A 17,675-nucleotide genomic window follows, 5' to 3' on the forward strand; every position below is an offset into this window, starting at 1 on the left:
CTACAATATTTTTCGGGAATATTTGATACTCCCTCCCAGTCACTATATTGTTCCCATTTAATATGAGGATAGGAGAGAGAGATGAATTATTAGTAGTTAAATAAAGAATGGTGCGGCCAAAATATAAAGGAAAGTAATAAAATATGAGTAAAAGAGTTGTGTAGGGTTTGGTGATAGGAGAGAGGAATGAATAAAATAAGAGTAAAAATTATCCAAAAAGGAAATGAAAACTTTAGTTGAATAATCCGTTTCGAGAAAATGGGAAGGGAGGGAGTATAAGATCACATGGATTACAAGATATATCATATAGAATACTTTGGGTAATTAGCGTCTAAAGATGTGATCTATGTAGCAAAAATATTGTTTTTATATCTATTTACCTTTTATTTCCACTAATATATTCAAGTAATAATATACTCCAGATTATTTTTATCACTTATCTTCCATTGTTTGAGTTTATGACCGTTATGAAAGATTGATCTCCCAATTACTTAGTGAGAGACTATATCTCCAAAGTCTTGGTGATCCGTGTATAATGACCGAATTTCAGAACAACTTTTATTTTATTCGAATGCTAAAAAAATAATTAATTTATATACTTTATGTTGAAACAATCTGGGTCAAAAGCCGGGTATAAGATTATGTTTTAGCTTGACCCAAAACCAATGTAATAGAACTATATCACGTATTTTTGTTCACTCTCAATACATTCGACATGTTCACTCCGAGTCTCGGGTTCAGGAATTTTGAGACCAATTGGATACCATTTTGACATAAATAGGTAATAAAGTACCGAAAAAGTAAATTTACATAGAATATAAGATAAATTGTGCAACGACGTAGTAATATTTATTTCGGATTTTCTAACATGTGCCCATAGGGCACATGTTTATAAGTTAATTAAAGAAAGTTTGTTGAGAATATTTCACTAATTATGGTACATGTGAGTTTGTACATCTATCTTTCATGATTTATTCTCAACAAACTTTCTGTAATTAACTTATTAACATGTGCCCTAAGGACACATGTTAGAAAAATCTTATTTACTAATAGAGCTCTTTCGTTATTCTTCTAATTTTACATTTTTACCATTCATAACATTGTAAATGAATTGTCTAAATTTTTTTTCAAAATGAGGTCTTTTGCAATAATTCAGATTCATTTTTGTCAGAAATTTTTCCTCCGATGATTTATGAGTTAATTTTATAAGAAAGGTTTAAAACGTTGGAATATTTGAGAAAATAGTAGCCAAAAACTGAAGTGTATATGAACAAAGAACTAAAATTTATTAATTATCATTCCAATTGCAAAGTACGTACTACATGCCAAATATATAGGTTGAAATAATAAGTGGATAAATGATATATCACAGATTCTTATTTCAGAAAGACTGTTTTTCCGTCTGAAATAAGACCGACAAAATGTTGCCATTTTTTAAGATAATGTAACCATTTAATCCACAAAATGTTATCACTAGAGGTTGTCACTTTTTACCCAGAAAATGTGAAAAATAATGGTAACATGTTATTTGGAAGTAACAACATTTTATTGTAAAATAACAACATATTGCCCGTCTTATTTCAGGTGAGAAACGGTCGGCTGAAGCAAGACGCGCTGATGATATATATTGCTTAACATTCATTTCACAATTTTATTAAATAAATTATTTGAAAAAGTTGAAAATAATCCCGTGAATTTTTATGGGTGTTACACTAGTGTGAATTAATATAAACAAAGACGTTCTAGTTGAGTTAGTCCTACTCGTGTTCTTCAATTCGTAATAATGTGTTCCATAATCGGTGCCTTTAACTAGTCTTTTTCATTTTTTATGTTGGTAATCTTGGTATAAATACAATTATAAAAGGTTTTTTTTTTTTTGGTACGTACAAATCCGCATTGAATGAAGATCGTGATATCGGCTTTCATGACTTTCTCGTTAAATCATAATTATCAACTTTTATGACCGTATCAGTTAAATTAGGTAGTGTTTGGGAATTTGAAATTATTTCAATTTGTAAGAATCTAATTCAAGATATTGAATTATTGAAATTCAATTTAATTTCCAATTCCATAAAACTGTTTGGAGTACCCTTGGAAATCAATTACAAATTTCAATTCTCCAATGATGTTTGGGAAACACTTGGATTTCAAAGCTTAAAATATCAAATCAATCAATCAATCAATATATATCTATCTATATTAATAAAGGAAGCTTTTTTCGAGTAATATTACAGTCTCCAACTTTTTAAAACTACCTAGATGAATTTAAAAGAGAATAAAAATCTGTTTTTATCATAAGTGATAAATTTTCAAAATATTTTTTATCTGATAACTAAAGTTTCAGTTTTAGTAGAACTTAATTCCATGTGAAATTACGCTAAAAAATAGTATATATATTCACTATGCGTTGCATCTCCAATCCATTGTCATTGTATGCAATTGTGAATTTGGTAAGCACTCCTGTAGGCTCCCTTTTTCATTGTTATATTGAGCACATTTATTGGATGCATTATCTATTGGTAAATCAGCTTTCTAGATACTCTTATTTTTGACGATTTTATTCAATAAATCAAATTACTTGCAGGTAAGACAACGATAAAAGCTATATGTCCATCCACCAACAAAAAAAAACATTCAGAGTACGGAGTATATATATGTCAAAGCTTAATCCCTCTATGTTTGATTCTTATTTAAATCTCTCATTCGTTCTCAAGTATATTTCTCCCCTAAGTACGTCAAAATTACCTTACGCATAGCAAATAGTTGCATATATTGCTCCATAGTTCAACCTTACATTCTTTTCTATTGTTTACGTGTATTTTTGGGATGCATTTCTTTCTTACGAAGAACGATTTTATGGAGCAACACATGTGACTGTAGTCCCGTAAAATAGCAGAATTGGTGGGTTTGAGCAAAACAAGTCTATTTATTAATTTTATCTCGCCATAACATTGAAATTATAAGTACGCAAATTGTGTGTCGGATTGATCTTTTTTATCCATCTAAAGCACATCTATGAGCTTTTATCACTGAAACTTCCAAAGGAGATAGTAAATCGAGATATATGTGGTAACTCCCCAAAAAAACCTTTTTATCAAGATATTTGTGTGTTGGATTGAAATTAGACAACGCAATCAAATAAAGAAGAGGCTTTTTTAATCTTTTGGTGACTTGGAAAGGAGCTTTAGTGATATATACTTTATGAACGGAGAAGCATAGAAAGGATTTTGTGTACATATATATCATACACAATGTACAAATTCAATGTAAACGAAATAAGGAACCCGTATATCATATTGATATTGTACATTTATATTAATCAAAACCGAGCGGAATATAATCCCGAGTATTGTGTTGCGTACTAAAACCAAACGTTGTTAATTAATACTCTACTTAATAATAGTAGTTAATATACTTTGAAAAAGTTGAACTACAAATTTCTTTTTACAATAAGAGACGTATGGTTGTTAAGGAATTTGAGATTATAAACTTTGACATTTTACAAATACTCCCTCCGTCGCGATTATTTAATTTGCTTATCTTCGATTTTCGCATTACAAAGACATGCGATTGTTGTTAGAGGATTACAAGTGGACTTTAATATATGAATGTGATCAAGTTACACATAAAATTCTTCCTAATATAAAAAGGTAAATAAATGAATGAGACACATCAAAATTAAATAGGGTAAACAAATGACCGGAATAAAGGGAGTACCACTTCATATACCCGGTAAATCATTGCACATTGTGATAGAAATGTGCATCGCATGAACTTGGACTTTTATGATAGATAAAAGAGATGGTTTTTTACTACTCTTGCAATAATAGAGGCATCAACGACCTTAGATTATTACAACAAAATTGAACATTCATGTTTTAAGTGTTGTTTTCTTACCTTATCTCTCACTTTAGTTTTCGAGTGTCCGCGTTAAAAATTAAGTTTCCGAGCGATATCAAATTTTACGAATCACTCCATTTTAATTTGTTTATCCTATCTGTAAAAAAAACTATATCTAACTATCTTATTATGAGTATTTGAGATAGAATTTGGGTGTAGTCAGAATTATTGAGGCAATGCTAATTCAAATCCGTAATTTATATGATTGAATTTAAGAGCATGATGTCGTGTATTTGTGTGCAAACCTGCTTCTATAACAATATATTGTACGTAGATCTGTCAAAACTCGACCCGACCCGAAAACCCGATCCACCCGACCCGTTTTAGGGTTACAAATCCGCTTTTTTCGACCCGCGACCCGTTTGACCCGGAACCCGAAAGCACCCATTATTTTAGGATTGAGATTTGAGACCCGATCCGAACGGGTTGACCCGTTGGGTCAAAGGTCAATCATAAATTTTATTAAAATATTAATATTTATATATTATATTTGAAAAAATAGTTAAAAAATTATTGTTTTTATTACTTAAAATTACAAACACAACTAAAAAGTCAATTTTATATAACTTTTATAATATTTAATAATAAAATAATTATTAAAAAACTTTATTTTAATAATTATGTCAATATAATTAATGTAAGCATTGAATATGATTAAAATATTAATTTTAAATATGTTTTACTTTTTAAAAAAATATCTTTTTAATTAAAAAATCGTTTAAAAAAGACGTTAAAAATTATTTATTGACCCGTATTCTAACCCTAACCCGAACCGACCCGAGATCCGACCCACCCGACCCGTTTAACAGGTCTAATTGTACGCAAATACTACTTTCTATATATAATACGTATATAACAAGTTAAAAGTACATAAGAATTTTGATAGTGTTTCACATAAATTATGCATGGAATACAGGTTTCCTTCTCCACACACAACTCTCATCCTTCCATATTATTGGTCATTTCTTTTTCATTTATTTAAACGATTTACAAAATCTGGTACGACATTACCAACATATATTTCATGTATATATAAGCATCCTATTTATTAATTATGAGTACGTTATATTACCCATTTGATTTTCATTATTTTGTGCACAAGTCCTCATTCTTGAGCAAGAACATCCCAAATCATTAATAAATTATTGTTTAAGTTATGGTTTATGTATTTCATTCAATTTTTCATTTGAGAAAACTACTGGCGATAACAGTCTTTTTTAGTAAACGATATAATCTGCCTAAGCTGAAAATTTATTTTGTATTGTTAGCACCGAGAATGTATTTTTTAAATATAGTGTATTTTAGCCTTAAAGAAATGTTAAATAAGCGATATTATTTCTAGGCCCGTGCATTGCACGGGCATTAAATCTAGTATATAATTAAAGGAGGCTTTTTTTTTCTAATTATACTATTAGCATTAGAATTAGGAGATAATTAATTATTTATAATTTTTCTATTATAATTAGGAATATAATTTTCCTATTAGAAATGAGAATTAATTAATTATTTTACAATTTTCGTATTAGAAATAGGAAATAAATTAATAATTTATTAAGGCTTTTTTTCTAATTATACTATTAGAATTAGGAGATAATAATCATTTAAATTTTTTCTATTATAATTAGGAATATGATTTTCCTATTAGAAATGAGAATTAATTAATTATTTTACAGTTTTATTATTAGAAATAGGAAATAAATTAATTATCTGCAATTTATTAATATTAAAAAAATATTCATTAGTATTTGTTCACTTTTTATTAAATTAGAAGGAAAAAAAAATCTTTGATATATTTATAATATCCAATTTTTATAACAACTTCCGATTAAAAAAAGATGAGGTATTATAAGGCTAAAAGGCCCTAGGCCGAACTGTATTGTGACAAATGTGCATGCATAATACGTACTACATGGAATTTACTCATGTAAAAAGGTAAAATGAACGCTGAAATATGCCCTACGTCTTTTGTTATTGCTAATGTCATATTTAATTATACATAACACGAAGTTTATTTTTCAAATGTCATATGTATTTTTCCTACTAATTTTAAAGTTACTTCCCTCACAATACACTTCAACTTTTATTGATAATTTATAATTATATTATTTACATTCATTTGTCATTATATAAAAGTATATTAATCAAAATTTAAATAAGATATTCACAAATTATTGATAAGTACAAAGTTTGATATCTATTTTTCAAGGAGTATTAAAAGATAAAGAAAGTTGCTGCTAATTTGCGAATCGAAATATAATATTATGACAAATGAGTAAATGTTTTGAAAAACTTTCTTGTGCGATTGTTTTACAATTTAAAGTAAAAATGGTACCACGAGTAATAAAATAGATTCGAATGAGGCTTGAAGGTAAATTAGATACACTTATTATAGAAATATGTATAAGGTTAAGATTCAATTCAAGAAACGATCAACTTTTAAAAAAAAAAAGTCATGAAAACCAAATAAAAGGGTAAGAGCAGTCTTTCTCTAACATAGTGAAGACCGTCTCTCTCAAGCTTTTCTTCTGACAAATTTATATGCGTAAAAACGGTAATATTCAATTATATGGAGCAAACTAATTATTATTAATGCTATATATTATTTCTTTTGTGTGTAAATTGAGCACATCATCACTATAGTTTAGAGAGAGATATGAATTGGGGAAGGGTAAGACATATTCGTCATGCATAATACGATGCTTTAACCACCTTTAGGCAAAAATATAAAAATAAAAAAAAATAAAAAAATAAAAAAAAAACCTAAAAGGGGGTCACATACTTGCCAAATTTTCTATAGTTCTTTATCGCATTAATATTCTCATGAAGTTTATGACATTTTGTTTCATATTAATAAAAAAATGATTATACTGCTTCGTACAATTTGTGATTTATAACTTTTAGCTAACTTATTTGAAATTGCTTAAATGTATATATTTTAAGTGAATAATATTAATTATAAATATAATAAAGATAAAGTTTGATCTTTAATTTTCTCAGAGATAAAAAAACTCAATTTTTATTTTCTTATAATATACTAATTAAAGGTCATAATGTAAAATAGGAAATTACACCACAATCTACTACTTCAATATGTCGATGATCAACACTCAAAATAGCACATTTGTTATTTAAATAGTGTAAAAACTCTCAAAATGCTAAAAAAATGTTCAATCTGTCGTTATCAAACAAAACCTAAGTTTCTGCATTTTTTTGTCATCTTCAACTTAATCTTTACGAGATGTAAAAATGATGAAGTTCAGAAAGTAGCAAATAGTTTTCTATTAGTTAGATGGACTTTTCAAGAGAGAGATGAAAGCTTTGCATTTTAGACCGTTTTATGTGTGAACCCAACGGATTAAGCAGTGGGCTAAAGGTTATTTCGAGTGGGAATGAGGTTGATTGTGACGAGTTGGTTGACTAAACTTTTCCTTACTAGATCTAGAAAAGGGATAATAATTATGAGATAATAAAATTTGAAGAAAAAAGTGACAATAAAAATGAGATGGAGGTACTAAGATTTATATATGCAAAATGAAATAAATAGCAAAGTTCGTGTATATGTATTTAATATTCAAACTTATTATGTTTACAAACATAGTACCCAAACACTTTGTTTGATTATTTGGAATGGAGGTAGGGGATAGGAGGGGATGAGAAAAAGACTAGGAAGAGAAAGGGAGAGAGATAAGAGGGAAGATTGCTTCTTAAACTTTTGATCTTTGTTGAAGGAGAAATAAATTGTCTTCGATAAGGGAGACGAGGATCCATATATATTATCTGGATTAAATTGGTGTTTCATGGAGGTGAATGTGATTTATGACTTCTTAAATATAAAACGTAGCAGAAAGGTAGTGATGGTGGTAGTGGATTGTTTGTTGTTTCAAGTAGTAAAAACTAATCGCAGTGGCTGATGTTTTATTTTGCGTATAAATTAGTGGGGTGGAGGGAGAGTGCATTCGTGGAAGGGTAATGAGTTTAACGAGGATAGTGATAATAAATAAGGTTATTTATCAGCAAAATATCGTTTTCATTAAAACATAAAGGTAACATGAATAATAATAAGAAACCTCAAAAGATCATATTGATAAACTTAATCTTGACCCCATCAATCCAAATTAAATTAAAATCTTAATTCTAACAACATTGTCGAGAGTAAGGGTTAGTTTCCATTGGATTGTGGATTTTTCTAGAAGTAGGGGTTTAGTTTTTCACTTGGTTGGATAAATTTGAGAGAAGTTTCGAAGACAAAGATCGATCTTTCAAGGGATGAGATTGTTTTAGATCATGTGTGTGAATAGGGAATAAAAATAGGGGCCTGCGTGAAGGATTTTATTTCAAATGAGAAGATGGGGGGTAAGACTATTGTTATAGGGAGGTGTCATAAGTAGCCCCAACCATGTAGATTTGGTTCACATTCAAAGGTACGTCTATAGTTTGACCGGGTGATTTAACATTTAACTACCTGTAAATGTTTTTACGTAACTACCATTTGACCCAACACTGATTATTGTTTTCCTTGACCAATTGAAAAACAAACAGGTATTATTGAACAAATTTTAAAAACTCTCAGTCCCAAGTATCATATATATAAACTCCATATTGGTTTTATTTTCTTAAAAAAACAACATTGTCGAGAGTAAGGGTTAGTTTACATTGGATGGTGAATTTTTCTAGAAGTAGGGGTTTAGTTTTTCACTTAGTTGGATAAATTTGAGATAAGTTTCGGAGACAAGGATCGATCTTTCAAGGGATGAGATTGTTTTAGATCATATGTGTGAATAGGGAAGAAAAATAGGGGTTTGCGTGAATGATTTTGTTTCAAATGAGAAGATGGGGGCCAAGACTATTGCTATAAAGAAGAGGAGGGGGGGGGGGGGTGGTGTTCATAAGCAGCCCTAGCCATGTAGTATTGCGTCGGAATTTGGTTCACAACTTCACATTCAAACGTACTTCGATAGTTTTACCACGAGATATAACATTCTAACTACCTCTAAATGTTTTTACATAATTACAATTTGATCCAGCAATGATTAAATTATGGTTGTTAGTCAAAAGAAGGAGATTTTTTGCATAATTGAGTTGATTATGCAGGGTAGATATTATTGTTTTCCTTGACCAATTGAAAAATAAATAGGTATTAATGAACAAATTCTAAAAACTATCAATCCAAGTATCATATATATAAACTTCATATTGGTTTTATTTTCCTAAAAAAAGTATTTTATTAATCAAACACTCTTTTTTTCTTATGTCAATATTATGTTAACGAGAATTATTTGTTGGTCATGCGGCATACATAAAATCTTAGAGATGAACGATGTACTATATGTCTATATTCCATTTTATTGTGAAATTTATCACACATTATTTTAATATCCGTGCAACGCACGGGCAAGAAAACTAGTTGACAACTAATATGAGAGATTCAAATACAATGCTTAAAAATAGTATTTTTTCCACTGTAATTAGACTCCGACATACCATTCCGACATACCAATGTTTTGATCACCACTGTTAAAATACCAACAATCACAATTTTTGGCATCTTCATAACTATTGTTCGTCTACATAGCTACTGATCATTTAAACAAAGTAGGAGTCAATCTAATTTTTCATCATCCGGGAGTTTTTTAAGCATCGCAAACTCCTCGATCAGACCATTAAGAAACCTCTTTACTGCCCTCATGACTTGGTGCCTCCCAATACCATAAACATTCTTCACAACTTCATGAACTTCTTCGGGTGAAGGTTTCAGAATCTCTTTCGGCTTGCTTTGAACATAGTCACTAAAGCACTCAGTAAACTTAGTAACTGCATCTGCCAACCGATCTCGTTTTTGCTTCTTAGACCCCGAGGAAGACATCGATTTGTTTGAGCTACCTCATTCACTTTCAATTTCTTCATCCATAGCCATGGCCGCTTCATCATGCATCTCCACACCATCACCTAAAGCTCTATGAGGGCCATATATCATCCCAATACTATATCGCATTGTTCTTGTAAGGGTCTGCAAGTGTTTTCCTAACAAGAAACTTAAAATAAACATCAATAAAATAAAGGGACATAAGTGCAATGCAGGATAAACATGTGCCAGCAAGTCATAAACAAGTGTTTTTCTTAGCCAACTAATGCCTTTAGCTAGCATATACAAGCAAAACTATTCCATTTGAGTAAAGCACTCGACTTCTAACTAGACTGTGCTGACTATAAATAGGTATGATAATGGGCCAACAAAACAAGAACTGCTATATTCTTTCTATTTTTTGTTATCTTCTATAGATGGTACTGTACAAGAGACTCAAACCACTTTTCTACTTCCTCATCTCATTCCCTTTATTTTTACTATCCCAAATTCATTAATTCTCCACTTTTAGCAAACGTTCATATTCCAGATTCTGTAACACCCTCTTCTTACCCGGTCAAGGTAATTAGGAAATATTACCGTCTCGGTTTCCCGAGTCAGTGAAATCAGAAATACAATTAAGAAACTCCATTAAATAAATAACAAGTTTAGTTATTACAAACATAAACAAATGAATAAATGAAATACAACTCGTCTATGACTATGTCATCCATGCTACACTACTCGACTCCGAGTCCAAGGCGCGGCCCAAATCCCGATCACGTCAACAAGCAAAACCTGTACTTAACCTGCTCCCCATATGATCGGAAATATCATATGGATCGACACAGGGAAATAGGTGACAATTACACAGACACACAAACATTAGTTTCAATAAATAAAGTGTGACACGACAAAAGTGTGTGAATATGCAACATGACTATGATATGAATGACACGATATCAAACATCCACCACCACGGTATTGGGACACGCCCAGACATACGACAACCACACTGGTACCGGGATACGCCTAGACATACCAACAACCACAAACAGGTACCGGGACTCGCCTAGACGTACCGGGTCCGGAAGCCAACCGGATCCTCTGCAAGACGTCGTGTCTTAACCACACGAGTCCTTCCGTAACTCAAGCCATTAATGTGCACATCCCTCTTGGCGTGGGAAGCTCCAAGAGACGATCCAAGCGTAAGACGGTCTCCTAACCGTCTTACGTCTCCATAACAACAACAACCACCTCCAACATATACAGTCATCATAATACACAATATACAATATACCACAGACATGCCAAACACGTCACTAATATCAATTCCTCAAATATTCCGACTCCTCGAGTCGTCATAACCAATAACATGCAATACGACTCACTCAATGCAAATGAATGACAAAAGACTCATTTAATAAATAAATACAATAGTGAAACTGAGTAGGATAAACCTACTTTTTAGCAAATCTCCAAAGCTACTCAACGCAAGTAAGATCCGTCTCATAAAAACCTTCTCACAAAACCATCTCCTAAACAAGATAATTAAAATACGATAATCACTAACTAATTCTAATTAAATTAAATACGAAACTAAATAAACAAATCCCGTCTTAAAACTACCCAAAACCCGTCACAAGACTCGGTCCATACTACCACCCTACCCTACCTCACCCTAGCCACCACAACCACCCTATTCACAGCCTGCCCAACCTCCGTCACCACCGACTCACGACAACAACAACAACAACAACAACAATAACACTACAGCACAACCGACCCACATCCCCTGTTTTAGCTCTCGTTTTCTCCTCTTACCGCCACCTACACCACCTCCCACGACCACCACCATAAACCCCACTCAACCACCAGCCACCCATGACCCCAACCACCCCAGGTAAGCCACGGGTGAGGGGCCAAAACCCCTACCCAAAACCGACACATACAACAACACAACAATGTATAACCACGGTCAAACCCCCAATCCGTCGGTCAACGGTGGTCAAATGGGAGGTCAAAGACGGTCCAAGGTGGGTCAAGGTCAAGGTAGGTCAACGGTATAATTTAAATAATATATAGACTAGTTTAAGACGGTATTACCTTACGATCTCAAGGCGGAGGGACAAAAGACGTTCTCTATTCTCTTCCTTTTCTTTCTCTCTTTCTCTCTTTAAAAATGATGGGTGGAGATTGTGTTGAGATTTTGAGTGGATAAGGTGGGGATGGATAAGCTGGCGGTATATATAGTGGTAGGTGGGAGTGTATACTTGTATTCGTATGATGTATTATTATCATTATTATAATTAACATCTTATAATTAATATTAATATTATTATTTTATTATTCCGTCTCATACATAATTCTTATAAACAATATAAAATATATAATTATAAAATATGGGCTATTACAGTCTTCCCCTCTAGAATGCACTTCGTCCCCGAAGTTCGCCCCACTCTCTCCTTTCCTCAAGTCTCATCACTGCTTCCCATGCACTCTCTCTCACCTCACATGCTTATCAACCGTATACGCTCTTTCTAATTATCACTCTCACATCAAAGTTCTTTGTTCCACTCTCATTGCTTTCTCACATTCTGTACTTTCGCTTTCCTTAATTTTCGAATTTTACATTCACTCCCCCTAAAAGAGAACTTCGTCCTGAAGTTCAACTATCAATCCTCATAATGTGCTCTCATGCGTTCATTACTAAATTCCACAAATGACTATGTTCCAGGTTCAACACTCTCTCTTACTCATAGCAAATCCGTAATCAAACCTCATGTAGTTATAGTTCCATTGATCTAATCCCCCAACTACAAGCCTCCCAAAGGTTAAGTGCTAGGTCAAACCCACGGTTCCAATCTATAATCTCATAAACAACTCCCAAATCATGTTGGTTATATGTATACGTGTCTTGGGCTATAACGCGATTATTAATATGTATCTATATCATGTCAAATCTCATACGTTAACATGTATGCACATCATTCACGAATATGTGGACTCCATGAAACAATCAATTAATGCAAAACTACTCGTAATGTGACTCAACCATGTTGAACATTCCTAATTCTGGACATCATGCCACGCATAGACCGTGTCAAATCCACCACATGATCACACATGTGTTTCCATATTCGTTCCCATCCATCATCAACACTTCCGCTCATACGGAAGACCATAATCACAATCATGCAAACGATCACTATGCAATACATAATTTGCATTTTTTATCTTACTTTTACACAACAAAATAAATTCACGTTGATTCACGCATCAAGCAAGATTATCATATTATTTATGTCATCAATCCACTCATGTTGAATCAACAATTTCCATTTACTTGCAAAATGCCACACCACATAATCAAACGTAAACAATTCACAAAAGAACACCCATGTAAGGTCAACATGCTCATCTAAGCACAAGTCAACTAATATAAACCGCGAAATTTGGGTACGCGCTCAATATTCGGTCAGATACCAACAAAACAAGGGTCAAAGCAGGCCACTCGGTCGAATGTAGGAGGCCACTCGGCCGAGTAGGCGACCACTCGGTCGAGTGCATGGTGCACTCGGTCGAGTGTCACCTGAGCAGAATGTTTTCATTCTCAACTTGGTCCTAAACTTTCATATTTCATCACATAAATGCTAATAGACTCCGATGGTGACTAATACACCATCAAATAACCAAATTTAAACACAAACTCTTGGCCTTATAGCCATCACTATTACACCATTAAGATGAAATATCCGAGACGTACTACTGACATAACATATTATTTCATTGACACAGCTTAACCACTCATTATTCTCAAGGAATAATAACAACATTATCACCCTAATGGACACTACAACAAGATCACGATGTATAGTACGGACGCTTTACCTGACCAATAGGAGGCACCTTTATAACAACATCTATACTACCACTCATAGGGTCGGATTCTCACACAACCACTTTCACACTTATACACACCTACTCAAATTAAACGGTTACACTCTATAACACGAATGATCAACTATCTCAACAATATGATTGAATCCTCAAGCATTGCATGCCATACTCATACCCTCGCGACCGCGAAAACCCAAACTTAGTAATACTAAATCCACCATCATATACCTCAATTGTTTATCAACCCAAAGTTTCCAAGTCATGCTCAATAATAATATTCCTTAATATGCAACTCAAACCTCATTCACTACCCATAAATTCAAACACTCAACAGATATTCAACCTAGATCACACATCACTATCCACAAATTACTTTATACACCTATCTTACTCAATTCAAGACACCTTACGTGAGCTAAGCTCACTCCCTTGTATTCCTAATTTACAAATATGATTCATATACCTACCTACTTACACGGTTCAAATCCACATCAAAAGACTAAGCACATATTAACCCTAAAAAATACATGTCTCGTGTTCATGACCGTCAAGACACACATGAAAAGATGAACTAAATCATACAAATGATGATCCTAATTCGAGGCAATACACAACAAGTTATTGAACACCAAGGCAATTGACATGGTTAAACCAATGACGAAGCATGAAATCAAACTTTGTAACAAATGTTGGGCATATATAAAAATCTTTGAAGAAATTTTTTAAATAAAATTCTCCAATTTAGGACAATACATCACATTATTAACAAAATTGTAAGCTTGCGGCACAATAAAAACCAAGTATTAAGTACACAAAATCCAAAATTTGAGCATCAACGCTATAATTTTCCACACATATCACCATTAATAAAGGTTGGGCACTAGGAGACAATTAAGCCATGTTTAAGATAAAGGAAGAAATCAAAATTTGGTCAATATTTTAAGGCGGAATTACAAACTTACGACAATACATAACATTACTAATGGAAGTTGAAGTATTATTACTCAATTAATTCTAGAAACTTTAAAACAAAATTTTCAAATTTTGAGACCATGCCTAGCATCATTAAACAACATTTGGATCAACACAATAATTCATCAACAAGGACTAAGTACTAAGAAATAATTAAGTCACATTTGAGAGCAAAATAAAAATTATTCATTTTGAGATGAAATTTCAAAAGATTTTGGGTAACATTTTGCAAATGAAATCTTGATTCAAGATGATACATGTCGTTGCTAACAAGGATAGTAACCTCATTAGTTAATTAAACTAAGTTTCAAACACGAAAAATCAAAATTTAGGAATAAACATTAAAGTTTCGAAAATTTGGAACCAAATTTTCAAGAATAATTTCCAAATGTACGACAAAGTTGGCAATAATAACCAAACTTTGGTCTTTGTTAAACCATTAACCATGCAATAAATACAAAATCAAATTATTGACTTAAGAACATATATTTTCGAGTTCATAAAAAAAAATTTGGGAAAAATTCAACATGAAAATTTCATATTCGACATCATAAATGACGAAAAAGGTGATTATTGCCATGAATTAAACAAAACATAGAATTAAATGACAAACTTTGAATGGAACCGTGTGGATTTAAATGAAATCAAATTGGGACAAATTAAGAGCAATGAGAAAACCACTCACATTGTTTAATTAACAAGAATTAAGAGAATAAAATGGAGTAAAAAGTTTAAGTCCAAGCAACTAACATCAACAATGGAGTTTTCAAGAAAAAAATTTAAAGATATTTTGGTATTTTGTTATGTGAAATGACAAAGACATGAAATAAATAAGGTAATAATGCAAATCTCGCGAAATTCACAACCCAGAAAATGGCACTCGGTCGAGTGCTGAGTCCACTCGGTCGAGTGCTCTCTCCACACGCTCGAGTGACTCACTTCCAGAAATTTTCAAGTTTCTGGAAATTAGTCCACTCGGTCGAGTGGTAGGGTTCACTCAGTCGAGTGACTGGTACTCGGTCGAGTATTAGCTCGCACTCGGTTTGGTGCCTCTCTATGGTTTGTAATTTTCGACGAAGAAATACTTTTCTTATACTAGCGACTATTCTACTAACAACTATTACCGATCACACCTTACTATGGCACTAGTGAAATTCAAACATATATGCGGTATTAATATGCCAAAGGACGGGGCTAGTGCTCCTTACACACCAACTCTTAGTAACCACTTTCAAAACATGTTATACACATTTTCCTTATCATCCAATTTTCACATATTAACATGTACCAAATGAATAATTACATCATGTAAGAATCCTATCAACTATGCAAATCATAACTTCAAAACTCATCATATTTAAACACGCAATGCTCATACAAGTAAATTCATTTCACATGAAATGATCCTTTACTCATATCATATATACCTCATTCAAGTAAACATTTCTATTCCATCATTTCAACTATCACATATTATCATATGCCAATGAAAGGTTATATCAAGCAAGAAAAGAAATCTATAAACTCGTATCAACACATACAAAACCACGTCATGTGAAGACTTGCCAACTTAACATTGCACACATGAAAGCACACAACATTGCACTTCACGTTTCCCGACTCATAACCACCCACGTAGTGATCAATCAAAATAATAGGATCAAATTTTGAAATGAGGGATCCTACTCACCCAAAACCGACCTCCCTACCCCACCGTGTACCACCTCACCCTAGCCACCACAACCACCCTATTCACGGCCTGCCTAACCTCCGTCACCATCGACTCATGACAACAACAACAAAGCACAACCGATCCACATCCCTTCTTTTAGCTCTCGTTTTCTCCTCTTACCGCCACCTACACCACCTCCCACAACCACCACCATAAACCCCACTCAACCACCAGCCACGCACGACCCAAATCACCCCAGGTCAGACGTGGGTGAGGGACCAAGACCCCTACCCAAAACCGACATATACAACAACAACACAACAATGTATAACCACGGTCAAACCCCCAATCCGTCGGTCAACGTTGGTCAAAAGGGAGGTCAAAGATGGTCCAAGGTGGGTCAAGGTCAAGGCTGGTCAATGGTATAGTTTAAATAATATATAGACTATTTTAAGACGATATTACCTTACGATCTCAAGGCAGAGGGACAAAAGACGATCTCTATTCTCTTCCTTTTCTTTCTCTCTTTCTCCTTCTTTCTCTCTTTAAAAATGATGGGTGGAGATTCTGTTGAGATTTTGAGTAGATAAGGACATGATGGATATGGTGGGGGGTATATATAGTGGTAGGTGGGAGTTTATACTTGTATTCGTACTATTGTAGATACCTCATTTCTACACCTCCCGCCAACCACCCAGTGATGATTGGGCCGAATGTCTGATACGCGGAACGATTTATGACAGTCCATAATTTCATCGTCAAGTGATAGCTTAAATGCTCGAGTCAACCCCTGGGTCATCATCTACGCACCGATACGGTCGTTTTGACAGTAATTAGAGTTCATTTGGAATCCGAGTCAAAAACCGCTTCATTTTCTAAAAAACCGTTTAAATGCCGAGTCGGAATATTCCGGAATGTTCTAGAATTCTATAGATATTTATTCCTAATTTAAATTAATACTAGTGTAACACCCGTGAAAATTCACGGGGTTGTATACTTTTTTTTTTAAAGGAGACGTTGTATTATAATTGTTAGATAATCGATCATGTAATTTTATGAAAATGTACAAATTTTTATAAATAAAAATCGATAAATATATATAAGGACATTTTAAAATATTGTTGACAATAAAGAATAATATAAAAAAATGAAAATGTGAATAGGGGGGGAATACCCATAATTCTATAGTAAAAATGAAACGTTTAACGAAGATTTAAGTAAGAAAATTATATAAATTAGAACTGAAATATTTAGGATATGAAAAATTATTGACGTAAGTAAAATTAATAAAACTGAAATTTTCACAAAATGAAAAGACTGAAAATCGAGTAGACCAAATTATTGCGTAAAGTAGGTATAGTTAATTTAAATTTACTTTAAAAAAAAAAA

Source organism: Silene latifolia, chromosome Y (assembly GCF_048544455.1).
Source record: "Silene latifolia isolate original U9 population chromosome Y, ASM4854445v1, whole genome shotgun sequence".
NCBI lineage: Eukaryota > Viridiplantae > Streptophyta > Magnoliopsida > Caryophyllales > Caryophyllaceae > Silene > Silene latifolia.